Consider the following 23,437-nt stretch of genomic DNA (forward strand, 5'->3'; position numbering starts at 1 on the left):
TGTGACAACCGAGTTTACCAGAGACTGACTGAATGAAAAAATTAACATATGGGAGGAGTTAGCGGTGTCCCCTCCTCCCCTGGTAGAAACACCAAGCACAGAGGCTGATGAGCTTTGGGAAGAAGCGAAGCAAGAGGCTGCGGTGGAGGAAGGAGGGGCCTGGACTGTGCCACACCAGGGAGGCGGCAGTGTTGTAATTTGCACCCAGAGCAGAAAGCCCCAGAAAGGGAAGTTTGCAATGCGAGCATAAACCACATTTTTCTCTGGCCACTTTTATGGCAGCCAGGTCCACTGAGGAAGCCCCTGGAGAAGAGAGGTCTGTCTGGGACCCGCAGCACCTGGGATGAGGCCCGCACCTGGCAGCCTCAGCCCTCAGCCCCGTATCGCCCAGCGGACACAGCCGCACAGGCATCCCTGGGTGTGGTCCTCAGTCCACCACCTCGGGGCACACACCTCTGGCCGCCTTCTCAGCAGGTTTCACACTGCTTGGGACACATTTTCTCCGTACACTTTAAAAGTCATGTCAACAGATTACCTCTGGAAATGAATGAAAAAGAACTACTTTTGGAAATTGTGCCTGGAAACACAGCTGCTAACTATACGTCTGCCTCGTGTTGAATGGTGTTCCCAGGAAAGACACGTTGGAGTCCTAACCCCCAGGACCTCAGAATGGGGCCTGAATTGGAAATAAGGTCATTGAAGATTAAATTAGTTAGGGTGGGGTCATTTTGGTGGGCCCTAACCCACTATGACGGGGGTCCCATAAAAGGGGAAATTTGGACGTTGCGACACACACACACACACACACACACACAAGGAGAACGCCTTGTGAACATGAAGGCAGAGGTCAGGGTTTTGCTTCCACAAGGTTGCCAGTCGGCCACCAGAAGCGAGGAGAGAGAAGTGGGCAGACTCTCCCTCACAGAAGCCAACCTTGTTAACACCTGGATCTCGACATCAGGCCTCCAGAACTATGCGCCAGTAGATTCCTGTTGTTTAAGCCACCCAGTTTGTGGCACTTTGTGACAGCAGCTCTACCATACGGAAACCTGCCTCTCCAGATTACTGCGCAGGTGAGCCACGCCCCTAAGCCACACCTTTCACACCTGTGAAAAGGTGCACTCTTTCAAGGAGGGAGGAGGGGAAGCCAAGTGCCCCCGAAGTCTTCCAGTTTCTCTATCCAACCAAGTTAATATTCCAGCTTCTCAACAAGTCAACCCATGGTGTGTCCATGACTATTTCCCCATTTGTTTGCTCACTTATTAATTTGTTTATCTACTGTCTCTTTGTTTATTTGTTCATTCAACTCATTTATCTTACCCACATCCGGTGTAGTAGACGCTGGGCAAACAGTGGGGAAGGACGAGGCAGACAGGAGGTCTCTCCTCATGGCCCTGTCATTACAGCAGGGGGGTGTGGGGCAGGGTACCCACCAAACATCCCTGAAGCCGGTGTCAGTCACGATGACGCAAGTGCTGCCACTGATGGCAACAGGGTGTCCAAGAGCAAAGAGCTGGGGATCTGGACTTCCCAGTTAGCCTTGCCCCCGCCCTCCCGCCTGCTTCCGTATGAGGACAAGGTCAGCTCCGTTACAAATAGAGCCGTCTTGGTGTGCTGCTGTGTTTTGCTGGTGATGAAAATGTGTATCTTTTCTTTTTAAAATTTTTTTATTTTCCAATCCAGTTAACATACACTATTAGATTAGTTTCAGGTGTACAACACAGTGATTCGACATTTATGTAACTTACAAAGTGGTCACCCCGATAAATCTAGTGCCCACCTGACCCCATACATAGTTGTTACAATATTATTGACTGTATTCCCTATACTGTACTCTATAGCCCCAAGACTACTTTGTAAACTATTTTGTACTTCTTAATCCCTTCCCCCTTTTCACCGGTTCCCTCACTCCCTTCACAGCTGGTAACCATCAAAAAGCTCTCTGTGAGTTTTTCCCATTTTGTTTGTTCATTTATTTTGTTTTTTAGATTCCATATATAAGTGAAATATATGGTGTTTGTCTTCCTCGGTCCGACTTATTTCACTGAGCACAGTACGGGGGGGGGGGGGTGCGGGGTGGGGGGGGTGGCGGTGGAGCAGGGTCACAGGAGGCAGGAGCAGGACCACATTTTTTGCTTCAAAATTTTTTTCCCTATTTTCCTCCTCTAAAACCTAGGTGTATCTTATGGCCTGACGCATCATATAGTCCAAAAAATACGGTAACTGCTTTCTCTTGCTGCTTTTAAGATTCTCTCTTTGTCTCAACCTTTGCCACTTTAATTATGATGTGTCTTGCTGAGTCCTGTTTGAATTCATTGTGTTTGGGACTTTCTGTGCTTCCTGGGCTTGCATATCTATTTCCTTTTCCAGGTTAGGGAAGTTTCCCACCATTGTTTTTTCAGATAGATTTTCAATTCCTTGTTTTCTCTCTTCTCCTCTGGGACTCCTTATGATATGAATTTTCATATGCTTAACATTTTCCCAGAGGCCCTTAAACTATCCTCATTAAAAAAAAATTTTTTTTTTTTTTTTTGCTGTTCTGATTGGGTGTTTCCTGCTACCTTGAATTCCAAGTCACTGATTTGATCCTCTGCTTCATCTAATCTACTGTTATTTCTCTAACTATTCTTCATTTCATTTACTGAATTCTTCATTTCTGACTGATTCTTTTTTATGTTTTCTATCTCCATTTTATGTTACTTATCTCTTTGTTGAAGTTCTCACAGAGATCACTGAGCATCCCTATAACCAGTATTTTGAACTGTGCATCTGGATGATTGTTTCTATTTTGCTTAGTTCTTTCTCTGGACGTTTGGTCTGTTCTCTCACCTGAGACATGTTCCTTTGTCTCCTCATTTTGGCAGCCTCCCTGTGCTGGTTTCTATGTATTAGGTGGAGGTGCTATGTCTCCTGGTCTTGGTAAGGTGGCTTAAAGAAGTAGATGTCTGTGAACCCAGTAATGCAGTTTCCCTGGTCACCTGAGTCAGATTCTCCAGGTGTGTCCCTTGTGTGGACTTTGTGTGCCCACCTGGTGTAGTTGAGCATCGATTGTCACATCAATGGGAGGGACCGACCCTCAGGTTGATTGGTTGTGAGGACTGAGTATGACTACAATAAAGAAGGTGCTGTGTAGAGGCTGATCCTACAGAGCAGAATTGCTTTAGTGGGACTTTGGCACCAGCTGAGTCTTCCTTTTGAGTGTGTCTTTTGTGGAAGTGGTTGGGTGGTACTCTGGTGTAGCCTGAAGCTGGCCGCTGGGTGTGTTGGTTCAGGAGACTCTTGGGAGGAGCAGGCCAATGTCAGCCACTGTCTGTTCCTTGCCCGAGGCCACTTGCCATGAGCTACAAAATGATCTGCAGGTTGCCCCTTGTGCTGAGCTTGGAGATGCCTGGGAGAAGCTAAGTAGTGACCTGAAGCTGGCTGCTGCTAGTGCCAGCTTGGGGCTGCTTAGCAAGAGGTAGGGAGCACACTGAGGCCGGATGTTGCCTGTTTGGGGTTTGTGAACCTTTGAGAGATTTTAGGAAAGTCCGCAGCATGAGCCAAAACAGGCTATTTGTATGGAAAAGCCACTGGAAGTAGCTTGGGTGGGCCTGAAAGTTGTGTAGGGCAGGGTCTCAGGGAATCACCAGGGCAGGGTGAACAGAGTTTGCCAGGTTAATGGAAACTCAGGTGTGGTGCCCACCTGGGCCTGTGAGGGAAGAGCTCAGTAAAGGAACAGTGGCTTCTGCCAGCACTTCTGTCTGGGAAAAACCTGTCCCTCCAGCCCTTGACCTGAAGCTAGACAATTCAGTTCCTCCCTGTACATCTCTGGCATCCTTTGAGCTGCTGCCCCAGCACTGAAGTTCAGTGAGACAGTGAGTCTAAGTTCATGTGCGGGCCCTTTAAGAGGACTGTCATGGACTCCAGAAGCCCCCTGTCTCATTCAGCTACAATCTCTGCTGGTTTTCATAGCCAGAAGTTATGGGGACTTCTCTTCCTAGCACAGAAACACTGGGATGGGGAAACTAGGGCTGGGGCTCCTGGCTCCTCTCAAGCCAAAATACCCCTCCTGATTTTTAACTGCCACTTGTGGGTGTGGGACCAGTTTGTCTCTCATCTTTGGCTTCTTTTGTATGTCATTAGTTATAGAACTTCTGTTCAGCTAGGGTTAAGGCCGTCCTCAGTGATGGTTGTTCTGTGGTTTCATTGTAATTTAGATGTAGTTGTGGGAGGAGACAGGCTACAGCATTTACCTGCTCCACTATCTTGACCAGAAACCAAAAACAAGCATCTTGAGCACAGATGGGGATGTTAGTTTGTGTCTGTCCCCTCTGCAGCCCTGATTTTGGGAGAGAACCAACAGGTGCTCTGGCTGAGGTTGTGTGGGTATGCAACACCCACAGTGGCTGGGTTTCCTAGATGAAGACCTTGGGGTGACCACAGAAGAGGGTTATGAGTGACTCAGGTGTTCTCTGCAGGAGTTTGGGGGCCACAGGTACAGTTCAGGGAAATGCGACTGGAAGGGGGGCTCCTGGGACCACCAGTGCCACCTGTGAGCGTTTGAGAAGTACAAATTCAGGCTCCACCCCAGACCTACTGAATCAGGAAGTCTACGGTGGACCCCCACCCCCCACCCCAGGAGCTGCTGATGCTCCTGGATGTTGAGAAACACTGGTATTGGGTACACTCACGACTTTGGGGGCAAACACAGTCCAGTGTGAGAACTGGCCTTCTGCTTACTGAGATTTAGTTGTCTGATTTTTCATAAGGGTTAAAAACATCACCTAACTCCTAGTGCCCGCTCCTAAAGTTGTGAAAAGTATGTTAGATAATGCATGTAAGTTCCTGGGGCCTAGTTCCAGGACAATAAACATTAGCTAGTTATTCTTTCATCAAGCACTGGAGCCTTAGAAGGTTGTCAAAAAACCTTAGTGTGACTAGGGACCTTTCTCAACTTGGCTGCCTGGAGGAACTGGTGAGGCCACGTGGCTCAGGGCCTTGTGCCCCTGAGGGTTGATATGTCAAGAGTTGTCAGGAATCTGGGCCGCAGCTTGCTCCAGGAAGTACGGCCTGAGACAAGGTTATGCATGCACGCTGTCATCACAACACCAGGTAGGGCAAAATCAGCATCTCCTGCAGGATCTAAACAAGGTTGTTGGCACTGGAGGGAGGAGAGGGGAACCAGAGGGCCAGGTGATAAGTAGGGGTGTATGAAAGGGAGGGAGGGAGTCTTAAAGATCTCCAAGGAGGAGCCGGCACTTGAGGGCTACAGGTACCAGGGAGAGGAAAGAGCAGGCATAGTGTTTATGTTGACTCCTTAAGCATCTCTGTCTGTCTCCCTGGGGAGTAGGAGGCTGTGCGAGGCTGTGAGAGGCTATGAGAAAGCTCTGTGCTGGAACCAGCTCTTCCACTGCCAGGGACAGCCTTGCACGCGCACTGAGCTGATTCCCAGGATGTGCGCTTCCTGCCCCACCCAATCCCCTGCTGGAAGTTTTAACTGACTGCTGCAGGGCCCCCCACGGCATTAAAACTCCCACGCCTGGCTGCACAGGCTGGCCTCCTCTCCCACAGGGGACAGGCGGGGCCCACACACCTCATCAGGGGGCAGAGGCAGAACAGAGCTTTTCCTCAGCTCCTTCCAGGGATTCTCGGGAGGTAATCCAGTTGCTGAGTCAACAGGCCAGGGTGATCCTGTCCCGGAGGAAGAGGCACAGCCCAGTCCGAAGCCCCTGCTTGTTAGGACGAAGCCCTGGGAGGCTGAGGATGTAGTGACCTCACCTGAGGCTGAAGGCTTCTGGCCATGGGTTCCTGACTCAGGTTTCCCTCTATAGTGGTCTCTGAGCCCCTCCCTCACCCCTACCCACCTCACCCCTGCACAGATAACCAGCAGGCCTCCAGCATATTCTCTGCTGCGTTCTCCTGGCTTTCCCACTGCTCACAAAATAGGGTGAGAGCGCTAACACCCCAGCAAGAGATAAGCTAGGCCAGGGGCCAATCAGAAAGAGAGCGGGAAAGGTTGTATATTCCTGCTGACCTTACATTCAGTCGTGTGTTTTCTCTCATCATCCTGATTTTTCCTTTATAATCTAGATTTCTTTGTTATCTGGATTCTTGAGAGCCACCTGAAATTGTTTATTAAGAAGGCATATTTTAGTGGTAACCTACTCCTTATCTCCAAGAGGGTTGAAAGAAAATTACCCCTTGTCCCCGGTCAGGGCACGGTCATGTCTAAGACACGTGAAAGGGGATGGGGAGGGAGGTTTAAGTGGGCCGTGTGCCCACCCAGCTTCTCGTGCCTCCCCCTCTTCTGTCCCTACCACCCTCTCCCCCATTCCCTGCCCCAGAAGACGGTCTGAAGCCACTCAAGGAGGGGCAGGTCTCTCCCCCTGCTCCTCGGCTCCTCTGGGAGCCCCCACAGAGGTCAGAGAGGCAGGTGCCCTTCTTTCTGTTGGCCCCCCAGGCCTCTCATTAAATGTGGCATCTTGGCACACCCACCCTCACACGACCTCTGTCACCGATTCTCCTAAGCTCACCCGAGGCTCAGTGGCCCCCAGGCCCTCAGGCTCTCACCCATCCCCACACACACATGGATGCTTTCATCTTTGGTTCTACCCAAGCACCCCAGCATCCTGTCGCATCTGACACTGTCTCCCATTGAAAGCCATGGGTGGACTGCCCCTTCCTGCTGAATCCACAGCCGTGCACACAGAGGGACTCAGGGCTCCAGGCTCTCCCTGCGTGACTTCTGTTCCAAGTGGCAGTACAGTGCAGCGCTGAGGAGCCTGGACACAGGAGCCCGCCCACTCGGGCTGGGATCGGCCACTTCCTGTGTGTGTGGCCTTGGGAAAACCTCCCCTGTTCCTGTGGTTGTTGTTTTAATTGTGATAAGATACACATGACATAAATTTTACCATTTTTAACTTTTTTTTTAAGGAAAGGAAGTATTTATTCAAAAGTTACACAGACTTAAGAGTAATGACTGTATGTCTTCATTGAGATCCCTTAGAATACCCACAAACACACACGGTCCTTCCTTCCCCCCTTTGCCCAGCCTGGGGTACCATATGTCTCAGGAAAAGAAATAGCAGTCCGTGGCTCAGGTAGTGCCTGGTTCTTCCCAGCAACCTGTGCTCAGCTGGCCAGCCTCCCAGGGTTCCCAACACCGTCAGCTGTGCTGCCACCGCAATCTCCAGTTCTTAGTCCAAACCTTTCTCATGGCCCACAGGCAAGAACCCTTTCACCCCTTTCCTTTCTGCGGAGTCTCTCTTGCATTCTTCCAAACGGCTAAGAGAGAGCTCTGTACCGTTGCTACATCTTGCTTTCCGGCTTCCTAAGCTGCGTGGCAAAGGGAACCCCAAAGTCTTGTGGTTCTCCCTCTCTCACCAAAGCTGCGCGGGTCCTCCCTTCACGGCTGCCGCACCTGGGTTTTCCATTTTAACCATTTTAAGTATACAGTTCGGTAGCACAAAGCACAATACATTCTTATCGTTGTGCAGATAACAACCACTCATCTCCAAAATTCGTTTTTAATTTTTTTTAAATTTAGTTTTAGACAGAGGAGAAGGTTGGGAGAAAGGGAGAGAAACATCAATGTGTGGTTGCCTCTCACACGCCCCCTACTGGGGACTTGGCCTGCAACCCAGGCATGTGCCCTGACTGGGAATCGAACCAGTGACCCTTTGGTTCGCAGGCCTGTGCTCAATCCACTGAGCCACACCAGGCAGGGCTCCAGAATTCTTTTCATCTTGCAAAACTGAAACTCTAGGAAACTGTGACACATGTTACACATGGATGAACCTTGAGGACGTTGCACTGGGTGAAATCAGCCAGCCATTCAAGGACAAATACTACGTGATCCCACGCACGTGAAGTCCTAGAGTGGTCAAATGCAGGGAGACAGAAGTGGAACGGCGGCTGCCAGAGGCTGGGCAGAGAGGGGTGGGGAGTCATTGTCTGATGGGCACAGAGTCTCAGTTTTGCAAGATGAAAGTGTTTTCAAGAGTGGGTGCACAACAGTGTGACTGTACTTAACTTTAGTGAACTGCACAGTTAAAATGGCTAAGATGCTAATTTTTATGTTATGTGTAATTTATCACAGGTAAAAATCTACCCCCGCCCCCAAGAAAACCAGAAACTCTGTGCCCTCACCTCATCTCTTTTTGTGAAGTAGTAATAATCACACTGCCCGTCTCACTGGGTTGTCGGAAGGGTTTCCGGGGTAATACATACAGCAGAATAGAAAATGTTCACATCGCTGCTTGGCCATCTAAGTGCCCTCACGTCCGCTCCTACTACCATTTCACTGTGAGCAGGGCAGCGAGGGGGTGGGTTAGCAGATCCGCTTTGCAGAGAAAGGGGACAGGGCTGCAGGACGACATGGTGGGGGTGTGCGGGGAGGGGAGTCCATTCCGGGACTTTGGGACTCGAACACACACTATGAAGGAATTCCTCAAGGCTGTTGACCTGAACATCTGCGTCCCAGCAGAACTTCAAGACCACCCAATTATGTAGACTCTGGTCATTTTGAACTCACGATCATTTATACACAGGAGGCTGGACTTCTGAGTCTTCCACCTAGCAAAAGTGTGAGCTGAACTCCGGTTTGGCACAACTCAGCTAGGTCAAGTGCAGGAGAGCTTTCTGGATGTCCTTACAGAATAAGCTACCTCAAAGTCCTCCCGCAGGGGTTTCTGGGAATCTGGTTATAAATTCTCTCATCTTCCAGTCAAGTGAACCCTCACAGGAATTTTTCCTAAATGTCTTCATGAAAGAACCTTATGACACTATAAAATGTAATTACATTTAATAAGGAATTTTATTAAAAGGAGAAAAGTCACATCCTTGAAAATCTGGAGAGTGTATCCCCAGTTTATTGGGGTCTTACCACAGTGAAGCCTGGGACCTGGACTCTTCCCTCCTCCTGGGGATCCATCCATGACTTCAGGGCTGCAACTGGGCAGAAGCCCAGCTCTGTGGAGAGATCCATCTGCAAATGGTAGCAAAGACTAACGAAGCAGAGCAAGTGATTTCTCCTAGGGCTCACAGCATCTCCTGGGCCAAATGATTACTGACGTGTGTACTGACTCTTGGGATCTTGCTCCAAGGATTCTTATGACCTCCTTTCCCCAACTTTCCCCTCTGGGCAGCCAGCAGGCAAGCATGGGCGGTCTGCTGTTAAGACTCCTGAGGAGGGGCTGAGGAGTGGGGACAGTGGTCCGCTGTCATCACATCCAGTCCTCAGTGTGTGTGTGGGGGGGGGGGGGGGCGGGCTGGCGTGGCTGCCCGGGAGTAGGGGATGTGGGACCCCGCTGTGCCTCACCCCTTCCCTCCACTCCCCATTGTTAGCCATCAGCTGCAGTGCTAGTGCTGAGGATGCTGGGGCCGGCTGTTTCCCTTCTTCTTTGTTTTGTAGCTTGACTGAGGTTTAACTGACATACAATAAACTGTGCATATTTAAAGGAGGCACTTCGATAAGCTCTGACATGCATACCCTCCCCCACACCATCACCACGTGATACAGTGAACACCTCCATCCTCCCCGAGTTCCCTCTCTCCCCTCCCCACCCACTCTGCCCCAGGCAACCAGCGATCTGCTTTTCATCACCGTAGATTCATTTCATTCTATAACATTTTCTATAAGCGGAACATACATTAGGTACTTTTTTTGTTCCAGATTGTTCCACTCAGCATAGATATTTGTTGTTGCATATATAGCTAGTTTATTCCTTTTTGTAGTTGACTGGTATCTGTTGCATAAATACTGTAATTTGTGTGATTCATTTAACTGCTGATGGGCATTTGTGTCCCAGTCTTCGTGTAGACATATGCTATCATTTCTGTTGGGTACATTCCGAGGAGCGGAATAGCTGGACTGTAAGAAAGGCACGTGTTTATTTAAAAAACTACTTCATTGTCTTATGAACTGGTTGTACCTCCTTATGTTCCCACCAGTAGTGCATGAAATTTCCAGTTGCTCTGCATTCTTACCATCATTTGCTACTGAAGGTCTTTAATTTTAGACATTCTGATAGGTGTGTAACAGTGTCTGTGGTTTTGGTGTGCATCTCCCTAACAAATGTTTGTAAGCATCTTTTCATGTGCTCATTGGCCCACCTGTGCGTCTTCTTTGGGGGAGTGTCTAGTTGAAGCTTTGTCTATTTGTAAAATGGGGTTGCCTGTTTCTTTATTATTGAGTTTTGAGAGTTTTCAAAATAAAATCTAAACATGAGTCCTTTATGACATACATGCACCGCAGTCTGTGACTTGCCTTTTCATTCTCTTAACAGTGTCTTTTGAAAAGCACAAGATTTTGATTTTTTAAAAGTCTTGGTTTTTTTTTTTTTTTTTATGAAGCATGTTTTGGTATCCTAGGAAATCTTTAACAGGTAGTCACAAAAGTTTTCTGAGTTCTTCCAGACACTTTATAGATTTGGTTTTACATTTAGGTTTATGATCCATTTTGAGTTCATTTTTATTTATGCTAAAAGGGAGGAATGCAAGTTTATTTCCGTATGTATACCCAGTTGTTCCAGCACCGTCTGTGGAAAAGACTATTTTTGCTCCACTGAGTTGCCTTTACTCCTTTGTAGAAAATCAGTTTGCATGGGATTTGTTTCCCAGAACTGGCTAACAAGCACCACAAACTCGGTGGCTTCAAACAAGAGAAATGTATTCCCTCACAGCTCAGGAGGCAGAAGTCTGAAACCACAGCACGCACAGCACAGTTGCCTCCTCCTGCCCCATGCTCTCTGGCCCCCGCTTTAGCTCATTTGGTCCCACTTGCAATGGGTCTAATGTAACGTAAGAAAGCCTGGGGCACAGACCGATAAGAATACAGACAAAGAAAGGCAGGACCACAGCATCACACGACTTTCGGGGGCACGTTGCGTTCTATGTGACAGACACTGCCCTGGAGTCAAGCAACATCCAGCCCCAGCGAAGGGTTTGAAAGTAGACCCTCCATGGGCTTTCTCGCTCCTAGATCCCCACCTGCACTGGTGTCTAGAATGCTGTTCTGCACATTCTGCCATCAAAACTCGACTCAAGTACTAGCCAAACCTGACCTCAGTGAAACCACCCGGGGTCCCTCAGGGGCATTCGTGTCTCCTTTCTCTGTACTCCCATGTGCTCAGCAGAGCTGCCTTTGAACATGAGTAGTTTTGGCCAGGCCTTTCTCCCTGACTACAGTGTGCATTTCAAGAAGACAGGGATTATTTCAGCTGCATCCCTGACTCTTAACACAGGGCGGCTGGCCTGGCAGATACTCAGTGATTGAGGAGTAAGTAAACAAATGAACTGAGATTTCGTAGAAGCTCCAAAGGTCACACATCCTCAGCCCTTCTTGGAAAGTCTTGGGTGTAGAATACGAGAGTTCTTCAGGGATGCGTGGCAGGCTGAGAAGGAAGAAGGAGCATTTGGGACGTTAGGGTCCCTGCATCAGCTCTGGACAAAGCCAGGGGAGTGGTGAGACCCAGTTCGACGTTCAGCCTCCTGTGCTGATGTCACTGTGCTGATATCATTATGTTGGAGAACATTAAAACCTGGCAGAGGAACACTGTGTGTTTGCAGAAGAGGACCCCCAGCGCACACACCCGCATGCACTCGTGTGCACAGGGACAACTTAGGCAAACACGGGAATTATCACGCAGAGATCACAACAGATGTAGATATGCACTTGTGCCCTTGGATGGCAGGGTATGCACACGCACACAGGCTCAGCAATCTTGGAGAGCCCAAGACACACACAGTGAATGTGATAAAGTTCAAGAGCAGGGAAGTTAGAGCCCTAAGCAAACCCAGGGGCTATCACTCTTGATAATAAAAGCCAAAGGAAGCTAGAAGAGGATGAACACTGAACTCCTCCCTGCCTCCCCTTCCTGTTTTCCAGAAAGTAGTCTGCGACTTCATGCAATAGGCAAGTAAGATCCTTGCGGCTTTGTGCCTGTAAGGAACTGCAGCATCCGGATGCTCTGCAGCGGAACCCGCAAGCATTTAACGAGCTGGGACCCTTCTACTCACAGCTCTGCACTGGATGGGGGGAGGCATCCGGGAAGGGGACGACTTCCTCCTAGTCCTCTGCTCTGGGCCTCTCCTCTACAGTGGTCTGGCTAGTTCTGGCCTCTACGTAGAGCTTATCCCTTGCCTGTGCCTGGTTCTAGTTGCATCAGTTACAGTCCCAGTGTATGTGTGTGTCCTCTGTCTGGCCAGGACCTCCCCCAAGGACAGGGATCTTGCCTTCCAGAAGGAGGTTGGGCCTCTCTTTAGGGGAGGCCATGCCTCACAGGAACTGCTCCAGAGGAAGAGGCATTGATTTTGCCTCAGCCTCTTCACCCATGCCAGGGGCCCTTGAAGAAGGAGTTTCTAAGTTGGGTTTCTGTTAGTGGGCTACTCTTCTCTCCCCTAGACTGGTGAGCCCCCAGACTTCAGGTTTCAATCACTGGCAGGCTCAATCCCAGCCGGTGCAGCCTAAGGGCGGGGCCCCTCTCAGGTTTCTTGGCATCTCTTAATCACCAGGGAGTTGTTGAGAACCTGAGGTTTCCTTAATAATTTACATCCAGGCTCCTCCCTCGACAGCATCACATGGCCCAGGACAAAGTGGTAAACACTATCCTGGGGTAACCGGATCTCCTAGGTCAGGTAACAACCACAAGGGGAACAATGCGGGACTAACCTGAGCTCTGGCCAGTGTTACCTGGAGATCTAGACCCAGCTGGTGGCCTGTGACCTGATAGGGTGCCGGTGAAGTTCAGCAATGGCCTTCCACTTGCTGGGAGGTGAAAGGGTAATTGAGAAAAGGGAATGCTCTGGGAACTAACTTATGACAAAGATGGAGGTTTTGTGTGTGTGTGTGTGTGTGTGTGTGTGTGTGTGTGTGTGTGTGCGGGGGTGTTGTTTTTGGGTTTGTGTGTGTGTGTGTGACCTCACTGGCCTGTGGGGCAGCTGAATGAGGTAATGTTGGTTTGGACGCCCCATTCCCTGCCCCATCTCTGTCATCTAAACTGGAGTGCCTGCTGATCGTCCTTGTTCCTTGACCTTCCCTGTGCTCCAGGTTCATCCCCCTCCCTTGTCCCATGACTCAGTTCTCCTGACTCTCACCCATCTCTCTCCACTTACCCATTCCTTCAACATATAAACATATTTGGGTCTTGGGATCTTAAACCCACCTTTGTCCCTAGTCACCACCCTACTTCTCACCTTCCCTCTTAAATGAGGCACTGGGAAGAAACTGAGGCATTATGCCCTTCCTCACCACCCACTGTCCCCAGCCCACCTGCCTATTCCATCTGTGCCACTAAAACAGAGCCCCCCCTATGTCCAGCTCTTATAATCAATAAAAATATAGTCCTATCTCACTAATTAAGGTAGTTATGTTCTAGAAAGTTGCTGTAAACACTGAATTAGCAAGTATGGAGCCCTGGGGAAAACACCAGTGTAGGTACCTATGAGCCCCTGGCCACAGCATTTCAGCAGCCCAGCAATACCCAACCTGGCCTTATGTGTGTTTCCGTGTAAAGACAACTTATTTAATGTATTTTGTTGATTCATTGACCTTGACCCCACAGCCAACAGCACTCATGCCTGAGTGGAGTTTATCTAACGCTTGTCTCCTCTCTGTAAGACACTTCAGAGCCTTCCTGTGTTTACTGGACAGACAGCACTTCAGAAAAGTTGTAAAAAGTGGCAGCAAACAGGCCCCAGAAAGGAGGCTTGTTTATAGTGTGAGAGCTGAGCAAGAAGGTTCCATCTCATCTGGGAATGCGCATATCAGGTGACTCACATTTTTCACAACTTGGCACTATCCCCACTTGACTCCGAAAGTTCTAGCAAGTAGGTGAGTTTGCAAATCTGACATCTGAGAATAAGGAGGTCGGCTGTATTTAACCTAGCTGTTTTCCATTTCTCCCGACTAGAATGCAAGGTCCAGGAGACCTTGTCTTTAATTGCTCTATCCCCAGTGTCTAGCCCATGGTAAGTTCTTAGTACGAATTTGTTGATTGAAAGAAAAAGTGGAAGCAAGAAAGGAAGGGAGGGAGGACAAAAGAATCAAGTCCATGTCCCTCTCCACCCCATGACTGCAGGGAACTCAGGCTCCAGAGAGACCACAGGGCCACAACCCTCCTTGTCCCTTCCTGGTCCTCCCCGAGGTTCTTTGGTTCCTTCCTTTGCTCAGACCTCACCTCTTCTGGAAGCTTCTCAGACAGAGCCTGCTCCTGACACTCATCTCTCTAGCCCATCCATCCACACGGCCTGTCTCTCTGCTGCTGGATGCACAGTGCTTGCCATTTGGGAATTCAGCTGGCCTCGTGCTTGGAAAGACTGCAGTGCTCGTTTTATACTTTCTCATCATTCCCTCCTCCATCTAGGAGCTTCCTGATGGGCTCAATATTTGGGCTTCCCCCAGGGCTCAATATTTGCTTGACCCTCAGGAGAACCCATGAGGCCAACAGGTGGTGGTGGAGGAATATGCCACCTTTCTCATCTGTCCACCTCCCCACTCCCTCTCTGTCTGGTCCCCAGTTCCCCCACCTAATAGCTGACCAATAGCTGGTGATCAGATTCTCTCTCATTTTCCCCTGCGAGTTTCCTGGGAGCTGGGAGTAGGGAGCTGTCCGACCTTTCACTGTGACTGTCTGGAGCATTCACAGCTCCTGTTCACCTTGGATCTGGGTCTCTTCCTACGCTCCCAGGTGGAGTAGGAAGTGTACTGTGCCGAGAGTCAGGAAACCTGGCTCAGAACATCAGACCCACCACCAATTAGTGCGTGACCTTGGGAGTCAGTTACCCTCCCTGGCCTCAGCTCCTCATTTATTTTAGAAAGGAGATAAGATCAGCCCTGACTGGTGTGGCTCAGTTGCTTGGGCTTGGTTCTGCAAAGCCAAAGGTCATGGGGTCAATTCCTGGTCAGGGCACATGCCTGGGTTGCAGGTCCAGTCCCCGATCGAGATGTGTAGGAGAGGCAATGGATCGATGTTTCTCTCTCACATCAATGTTTGTCTCCCTCCCTCCCTCATTTCCCTTCTCAATAAATAAATAAATAAATAAATAAATAAATAAATCTTCAAAAAGGTCACTTATCCTCTCGTCTTTTGTGATAAATAAAATAAGCATATATAAAAGTGCCGTGCGAACCCTTCAAAGACGCCCACTCCGGTGTCATTTTATCCCTGGTTCTCTTGTCAGTGGACACTAGGTGACAGTGATTTACACCAGGAGAGCATTCCTTCTCTCAGGCCCCCACCAAGAGGCCTGGAGGGGATTCCATTATTCAGCAACTTAACAATGTCCAGGTGCTTGGTTAACCTCACAACAACTCCTGGATTTCTTCTCCCTGGAAGGCTCCAAGCCTCACCCTCTCATATCAGGCAGTCAAAACAGGAAGGTGTGGGCAGTGGGGAGGGAGCTGATTAGAAACCAGAACCAGCAATTATCCAGCTCAGGTGCTTGATGTCAGGTGGGAGGGGCAGGCCCTGGAGGGGCGTTGATGCAGAGGAGGGAAGAGGCCCCCTATCCCTCTCATTTTCTCACCAAGGAGGAGGAAAATCTTTCCCAGAAGCCCCCAGTAGACTACCTCTCCATTGGCCAGGCCTGGGTCACACTGAGAAGCTGATCAGCGGCATAGAAGGAGGCGCTAAGTCAGTCACGGCTCATCCACGGTTCGTGGGCAGGGAGAGGGCCGTGAGAAAATCCAGGTTCTGCCAGCAGGGCATGCGGGGGGGGGGGGGGGGGGGGGGGGCCAACATCACCTGACACAGCTTCGTTCCAGGCTCTGCCCTCAGGCCCAGCCTTGCTCCGTCCTCCTGGTCCCTGCCGGTGCTCCCAAGACATCGTGCCATTTTCTTCTTCCTTTTCTGGGACTCAAATTCCACTCTTACTCTCATTTCTTTTTTCTGACACATATCTCGTACAACCATCACCATCCCAATGACGATGACTTACCTGTACCCCTGGCTCCGAAGGGAATGAGCCTTTCTCTTCATTCACTGCCTTTCTCGGAAGATCCAGAAAACTGCGCCTCCAAATGCACACCAGGCCTGAAGGGAGCATTCATGCTGTGGAGTCACATCCGATATAATCCCTGTGCTTACTCGCTACTGAGTACCTAGCGCACACTGCCTACACCCACGCAGTCCAGCTTGACCCTCTGGAGAGCCCAGGAGGCTGACAGGCGGGCATAATAGCCCCTTTTGTCAGACGAATCATGCAGGGCTCTAGGAAATCAAGGGGTTTGCCAAAGGCCATGGAGCCCCTAGCTGTTGGGTCTGGAGGGGGGACTCTTGGCACCGACCCTAGGAGTGCCCCTTCCATTGAGCCACAACCCAAGACAACCCACCAGTGGCCTGTCTGAGCATCCAGTTTAGATTCCAGACAAGCAGGAGCGTGCCAAGCTAACAGGCTCCGAACAACAAAGTCCACTGTGTGTGCCAGGAAGGGAGTGGAGGAACCAATGCGATGCCAGGCACAAGGGCAGCAGACAATGGCTGTTATGTTCTACTGACTTACAGCTCCATCGGCTTGAAAACTGCGCTTGCAGATGTTGTCTCACTCAAGCTCACAGCAGCGCTGCGAGCTGGACGTGGCCGGGCCGACTGCCATCTGCAGATGCGGAAACTGAGGGAGTGTGACCTAGCTGGCTAGAAAGAGGCTGAGCTGGGACCTGACTCAGAGATTTCTAGTTCTCAGGCCTCTCACAGCTCAATAACAGTGGCAAACTGTTATTGCCACAGAGCCACAGGTTCAGGGGCTCTGGGCCGGTCAAGTTGACAACCGGTTTCTCAGAAGAGCAAGGGAGCTGATTCGGGCCCAGAGAATGGTTTTGAGGAAATGTGGCCAAGGGAAGAGGGCATGGGGGAGGGGAGGACTTGGCTAAGAGGCTCTGAGCTGGCCGCTGAGCCAGGAACCCTGGCTGAGCACAGGCCAGCCTCAGGCCAGCAGCCAGTTGGAAGTTGCAGCCCCACGTGCGGGATGAGGGGACTGAGAAGCAGGGTGGCGGGGTCTCCATGTTCTCCTGCCAGCAGCGAAGCTTCACTCTGAAGCCTCCCTTGGGCTTCTTGGCTCCATCTCGAGGAAGACTCTGGGGATTAACCCCTCACCTGAAGCTCTTCTGCACGGGCCCCAGCTAATCTCTGTGATGCCATGGGGGGGGGTGTCGATGTGCCGCTGTAAGGGGGACAGAGCTTGTGTCCTCTCCCCTCCATCACCCCTTTCCAGTCCACAGAAAACAACAACTGACAGAGGAATGGACGCTGGGCCTCTGCCCCACTCTCCTGTGCTCTGGTGTCCCTCCCACAGGCAGAGGGTAGGTACGAGAGTCGCTCAAAGAAGGGCCAACTTCGGTCAGTGTGGAGTAAAGAAATCGAGAGAACAATGCAAATGACATTTTGTCCACGGATGTCCTTGCCACCCCTATATTCCCTCCCAAGGGAGCCTGGTCCCTGGGGAAATCCGGTGGCCTCTGTATAGGTGGCTCCGGTGTCCTTCACTACGTGCCCTTGGCCCATGGTCTGGAGCTGCCATTGTGGTGAACGCCTCAGGTTCCTGGGGACTCACACTCACCTTGGGCACATCCCACCTCAAGCACACGTCCTGAGTCTTTCTGCTTTTGACCCTGGGGCTTCTCTAGTGCCAGGGGAGCCTTTCTCACCACTGCAGGGGCAGCCCAGCAGTTTGGGGAAGTTAATGGCCTCAGGGGAAGCCCCTAACCAGGGGGCCTGGCAGGTGGTGGGGGGTGCACAGCCTGCAGAGCTGAGCTCCTGCCTATGGTGGAGGCCACAGCAATGCCTCCTAATATTGGCTGTCCCTCTTTCCTTCCCCTTCCCTCCCTTTCCCTCCCCTCCCCTTCCCTTTCCTTCCTCACCTCACTTTTTCACTCTCTCTTCTCTTCGACTCATTCCAGGGATCACTTCTCAAATAAACTAGCTGCACCCATACCCTTACCTCAGGCTTCGCTAAGGGAACCCAAGCAAAGACACCCCTCACCTGGTTGAGCACATGGTCATCTCTGCCTGTCTGGGCAGCTGTGGCTGCTGGCTGCCTTGCCCACCTCCCAGGTGCGTTTGGTGCGGTTTTACTAAGGGCAATAAAGGAGAAGAGGCCGAGGCCCAGCGAACCATTTACATTCCTGTAGCAGTTCCCCTGCAAACTGCCCGCTGTCTAAGCAACTGCACAGAACCCCCCGGAAAAGAGGAAATCACGGTGGCTAAGACGCCAGACTGAGGCCAGACTGCCTGCATCTGAACCTGGCTTTGCCACCACTAGTCGGGTGACCTTGGGCAAGCCACTCGAACCCTGTGTGCCATTTCATACATGGGTACAATAGTGGCACTAACAGTGCCTCCTTCATCGGCGCCGTTAGTACCAACGTGCGAAGGGCTGGGAGCCTCGTGGGACACACGGGGCACGCTTGGTGTCTGCTCCTCTGTCCCCTCCTCCGCAAGAGTTCCTTGTGCAGCGCCTTGCATGGAGGGACACTGGGGACCCCCAGGGTCCTTCCTAATCCTCATTTCCTCCTTGGTGGTCATGGCTGACTTCATAAACATGTCACCTGCACTTGTTTTAATGCTCTGCCCTCACCATCATGAAGTTCTTAGTTAATTAATATTTACTTACTTACTTACTTACTTACTTATTTATTTTACCTGGCAGGAGCTTTGCATTTTCCATTTTCATTTTGCACTTGGCCCCACAACCTACGTTGCAGTCCTGCCTGGTGGCTTGATGCTCTGGGAGAGGCCTCTTACAAGGGATGAGAGCAAATGAGCCCTGTTCCCTGAGCTCATTGTTTCTTCCCTTGGAGAACTGCAGAAAGTGCAGGCAGAGTGGGAGCTTTTATCACAGCCCCAGTGACAGACAATGGCTCAAAAGGCAGGGCAAGCCTCAGGGGTCAGCTGGCCCAGCCCCACCCAGAGCTGGGTTCTCCTACTTACTTAGTACCCCTGGCACAGGCTTGCCCAGCTTCTTTGACAATTCTTCTAGTGACAAGGATCTGTCTCATTGTTGATTCTAAATGTAACCGCCCCTCACTCTTGCCGAGTGTTGTAGGGTTCTCCAAACCCTTACTCCAGGACTGTCTCACTGCATCCCCCCACCCCCTCCCCACCGGTGTGGCGGGCACTGTCTAAAGGGTAGAAGGTGAGGGAACTGGCATCGCAGATTAGCTATCCTTGCTGCCCCACTCGGCCTTTCCCCTTTTTCCTTTCAGCAACTGAAATCTCACTTCGCCTAGGAAGGCTTTCAGCCTATCAAAATAACTCCTTAATTATTTACACTAAATCTTTCCCCCCTGAGCTGTAGTGATGCAATAACAGCCATGAAAATGGCATGAGCTGAGCCACCCTTTAACGAACGGACTGTGTTAAATGTATTAGACTTCTGTTCAAGATGGTGGAATAAAGCAGGATCACAGAACTTCCCATCCCACCGGCCAAAGAAATAACACAGAAATGTAAAAGCCACAAAAACACAACAGCCTCAAACAGCCAGAAAGACAGTCACACAAGGAAAGCAGGTAAACCACCCACTTGTCAAAGTGCCAGTTAAGGAAAGAAATGGAAGCTCCTGGAACCATGTGGTTTTCGTCCCACCTTAGACTAGGGAAAAACGCTCATCCACAAAATTCCGAGCACTTCACAAGTCCCCTCCAATCTGGACCGCAGCTGCCTGAGGGAATGCATAGGGCAAGGAACTGAGTGGAGGTCCCTGAGACTTAGGACCTGAGCCAGCAGGAAGGGTTTCCTCGGCCTGCTGTCTTGCTGGTGGGGTGCAGGTTGACGGGGAGAGCTGGAGCCCCCGGCAGGAGTGGCCAGGTGCTCATTGCGCAGACTTGCTGGTAAGCACACACCTGCACCACCAAAATGTCTGGGGCTGAGCATGTGGCAGGAGGGGGCTCCTTGCTTCCCACTGGCTTGGTAAGCTGAATGCTCTGCCGCTGCCGCAGCTTATGGCAAGCCCTCAGTGGCTCCAGCCTTTACTTTCACTTCCTTCCTGCCTGCAGCTGTCAGATTCTCTGTGCTTATATTCTATGCCCACCACCACCACGCCTCCCTACCCCCACCCCCAGCAATAAATACCTTCCGAATGAGAAACCCACGCGGCACTCCGCTGGGACTGGTCTCTCGTGCCAGAATCTACCCCTGTGGTTGGACAGGTCGTTGCCACTGGCGCTGGGGCGGTGGCCCTCCTGTCAGTCCTTTCCTTTCTCTTTCAAAAAACAGTAAGTACTCTGAGTCAGTGCTCCTCGAGGGACACCAGGCCTCCCATCACTCAGTCATGCCTCCTGTTGATTCCAATTGCTATTCCTTACCTTCAGTGAGGTGGATTCTGAAGGGTGAGCAGTCAACGATGTTACTTCTCTGTCTCCCCCTTCATAAAAGCAGTTAATGAAACTGCTTTATAAATTCCACATTCATTAATTCATTCCGTCCCTTGCCTGCTGTAATCATCCTTTAGGAAAACAAAGCCAGGTGCTCTTCACTGTAAGCCAGGGCAGGGCTGCTCTGAACATGGTCATGCCTGGCCTGGCACATGAGTTGTTCATGCCAAGCTTCCCACCAGGCGATGGCTTCTAACTATTTCCAAATCTCCTCTAAGAGACCTGGTTCATAATCTTCCTTTGTCCTTCATCCTCTCTCCTGGGATTTCCACCTTCTGGTGTCTGTACTTGAAACAGGTTCTGTGAATGGCGGGCTGGACAGCATGTTGGGTATCAGGCTGGAGAATCAAGGCTCTTAGGGCCAGATCAGGCTTTGAAGCATCACCTTCTTATCACCTCCCTGCTCCCAGCCCCAGTAGAGCTGAGCTCCCGATCCATGCCTGCTGTCCCAGCTCCACCTAAAGTTCCTCTGTACTCTACCTCGATAACCATAAACAATATATATATTTTTAATCCTCACCCAAGGATATGTTTTTATTGATTTTAGAGAGGAATGGAGAGAGAGGGAGGGAGACAGAAAAACATCGGAGGAATACTGATTGGTTGCCTCCCATATGCCCTCCAACTGGGGATCGAACCTGCAACCTAGTCCTGTGTCCTGACTGGAATCGAACCTACAACCTTTTGGTGTATAGGATGATGCTCCAACCAACTGAGCCACTGGGCCAGGGCACAATATCTGATTCTAACCTGCTCATTTCTTTCTGGTACCTAAATTTCTAAGAATTGAGTACATTGCAGTTACAACTGAAAGACGAAATATGAATCCTCAATATATAATAGAAACTTCAGAGTTTTCTGCAACTAGAAAGGAAAAGGTTTTAAAAGTCACTGCTTCCTGAATCTTTAGGATGCCATCAGTGACATCAAGGCTTTTACATTTAGGATCATATGAATTATACATAGAGAATTAAGGGCTGGTGGATAGCTTCCAACTACTAGAAATTATATTTCCCTCCCTTCTGATAATTATTTCAAGGTCTTCTCCATAAGTGACATCATGTCTCAGAAGCAAAAATAGGTCCCTAATGAGACGATGTAATGTCTTCCATCTAGTATGTCCTATTTCCTCCTCATGCCTTCGTCTCCTCGCCTTCCTAAGTGGTTCTGCAACCTCAAAGCTTTTTCTTGCTGCTGCCTGGAGCCTTAGATAACTAGACATAGTCTGATGAGGTGAGGTTAGAAGCTTGGCTATGCTGATTGCATTTCAGTTTACCTTAGAAACCCAAAGGACCCAGGGCTCTGGAAAATGGGATGGTGGGCACTATGGACTGAACCAAACAGGTCATCTGGACCTCATGCATAGCTAGGTGTGGGATAGTTTGCGTTCTGTGAAACCCAGCTGGGGTGGGATAAAACAGCTCCCCTTACTGAGCAGTCGGTATGAAGTGCTTCACATGCACCATCTCATTTAATACTGAAAGGACCCCTGAAAACGTCCCATTTAACACACGGTCAGAGTGAGGGTGAGAGGTGAGAACTTGTCAGAAGGGCCAGAATTTGAGCTCCGGGGCTGGGTCCTCAGTTCCACTCCCCTTCTGCTGGCTCCCACTTGGACGAGCCCTGGAACCCAGAGGCCACCACAACAGAGGGACGTTGGGCACTGGAGGCAGACATGGCCCAGAACTTATTACCTGCTGCCAGTTTCACACCTGGAATTCAGAAATGGAAACAACCAACAGGAGATTGAAATCACTATCCCTTCTGGTCTGAAACAAAGGCGTTCTCTTTCTGTTCTCTCTAGGGCAAAATAAAAACAAAGTATGTTTCACTTTCATGTCCAAAAAGGTAAAAACAAGCGTTTTGGAGTCTTTTAGTGGCTCATTGTATCTCTGCAAAAGCTGAGGGGAATGCATAACAACAGTCTTATAGCATTTGGGAACTGTTAAGTTTTTCTTTACAATCAGTGGACACTATAGAAGCTTTTGGATCCACCACCCCTTTAACAACTGTACTCCATCCTCTGGATTTAACTCTTACTTACTCAACACAGAAACTCAAGCAGAAGCTATCTCCTGTTTGGGGGGAAACATTTGAGTGGAAATAAGGACACTTGGTTCTGGTCTTTGTAGTTCTACTAAGTAGACATTTCATGCTTCCAGCCACGGACCCAAATTACACCAGAATGAAAGCCACCATCTCAAATCAGGGTGATCTGTAAACTTCCTACTGGCTCTGAAATTCTCAGGGCCGATGCATTCAGTGCCAAAAGCAGTTTAAAACCCCCATTCTTTCAGATAGGTTCCTTTGATTGAGGGGATTTAAATGAACGACTGATGGGTCAACAGATCTAATCTTCTTTAAAATATTTAGAAACAAAAAATGTCCAACTACTTCCCTGGCCGGGTGGCTCAGTCGGTTGGAGCATCACCCTGTACACCAAAAAGGTTACAGGTTTGATTCCCAGTCAGGGCGCATGCCTAAGGTTGAGGGTTCGATCCCTAATTGGGGAACGTGCAGGAGACAACCAATGCTTCTCTCTCTCAAATCAATGAGCATATCCCTGGGTGAAGATTTAAAACAAACTTCCAACTACTGAAGTTTCGGGCAAACCCGTCAAAGTGCAAGAACTCTTCTGGGCCCGTCTAGTGCTCTTTAATTATTCAAACAGCTGAGGGATTTTTTTTTTTCCATGATAGCTGGTCTTCACAGATGGTTCCCAGTGAGCCCTGCCTCCCAGTACTCACACCCTTTCAGAGACCCTCCCATACTGAGGCTGGACTGTCCCTGAGACTCAGTATAACCAGTGACACTGTGCCAGGCTTGGGTTTAAGCCAAGAAGTCTTGGTTGCCTCTACCTCTGTGCTTTCCGGGAGCCCTGAGCGGCCATTGCCCCCACTGTCCCACACAGGGTTCAGCAGAGTTCAGTGTCTCCAAGGCAGCCCAGGTGCCTGGTTTCCAACGCCACTCTTTGCCCTTGTTGAAATGTGCGCATGTCAGGAAAGGTAAAAAGCCCTGTTGTGGGCTCCAGATGCCCTGATTAAGAGACTCATCACCAGTACTTTGAAGTATCCCTTTGTTTGGCATCCT

The sequence above is a fragment of the Desmodus rotundus genome, chromosome 12, assembly GCF_022682495.2.
Source record: "Desmodus rotundus isolate HL8 chromosome 12, HLdesRot8A.1, whole genome shotgun sequence".
Classification (NCBI taxonomy): domain Eukaryota; kingdom Metazoa; phylum Chordata; class Mammalia; order Chiroptera; family Phyllostomidae; genus Desmodus; species Desmodus rotundus.